This window comes from Chrysochloris asiatica, unplaced genomic scaffold (assembly GCF_000296735.1).
Source record: "Chrysochloris asiatica unplaced genomic scaffold, ChrAsi1.0 scaffold00082, whole genome shotgun sequence".
In the NCBI taxonomy this organism is placed as follows: Eukaryota; Metazoa; Chordata; class Mammalia; order Afrosoricida; family Chrysochloridae; genus Chrysochloris; species Chrysochloris asiatica.
In genome coordinates this window covers 5,548,319-5,549,704 of record NW_006408600.1, presented here as the reverse complement: position 1 = coordinate 5,549,704, position 1,386 = coordinate 5,548,319, and positions in this window count along the sequence as shown.

The following is a 1,386-nucleotide window of genomic DNA, read 5'->3' as shown; positions in this document are numbered from 1 at the left end:
TACCATCAGGGTCAGCCATGATGGACAGGTTTCAGCTGAGCTTCCAGAATAAGATAGACTAGAAGGAAAGAGAGATGTATTACTTCCAAATATTTAGTCACTAAAAACCTTATGAATAACAGTGGAGCACTGTTATGTAGCACCAGAATATCTAATATTGAAACATTATAAAGAGCACTTGAATATTGTCAGATATAGTGCCTGAAAAGAACCTCTCAGGTTGCAAGGCACTCAAAATACAACTGGGGAAGAACTGTTTCTTCAAAGTAGAATTGACAGTAATGAGGCAAATGGGAGTGAAGTTTTCAGGACCTTCATTTACTGATGAGGCACAACTCAAAATGAGGTAAAACAGCTGTAAACATCTATTAATAATCAGAGCATGGAATGTACGAAGTATGAATCTAGGAAAATTGGAAGCTGTCAAAAATGAAATGGAATGCATAAACATTGATAACCTGATGTAGCCCTGGAAACACTCACTCATCTATTCAAAGACATTTGAAAGAAACTTACCTGGAAAATTTATTGGAAAAGATCCATATTTGAGCCCATTCCAAAGATAGGGGTCTCAGTGGAATGCAGAAAACAGCAGGCAATATCACTGATGCAACATGCAAGTAAAATGTTGCTAAAGATAATTACAAAATGACAATAACAATGCATTGACAGGAAACTGCAAGAGGTTCAAGCCACATTCAGACTAAGATGTGGAATGAGGTATATAATTACTAATGTCAGATGGATCTTGGTTGAAAGCAGAGAATACCAGAATAATATTTACCTGTGTTTTATTGATTACTCAAAACTATTAATTGTATGGATTATAACACGCTATGGACAACATTGTGAAGAATGAGTATTCCTGAAACACTTAATTGTGCTCATGAGGAACTTGTTCATAGATCAAGGGGCAGTTGTTTGAACACAACAAGGGAAAACTGAATGTTTTAAAATTAGGAAAGTTGTGCACTAGGGTTATATTATTTTACTTTACTTATTTAATCTGAATGCTGAACAAATAATCTGAGAACCTGGATTATCTGAAGAAGAACAAGGAATGAGGTTTGGAGGAAGACTCATTGACAGGCTACAACATGCAGATAATACAACCTTGCTGCATGGATTGAAGAAAACTTAAAAACTTATTGACAAAGATCAAAGGTGCGTCCTTCAGTATGGGTTTCCCTCAATGCAAATAAAACAAAAATGTTCACCACTGAACAAATAAACAAAATCCATATGAATGGAGAAAAGATTGAAGTTATCAATGACTTCATTTTGCTGGGACCTAATCTCAGATCTACTCTTCCTTTAGCAGCAGTCAAGGTATCAAACAACATATTGCACTATGCAAATCTTCTGCAGAAGACCTCTTTAAAGTGT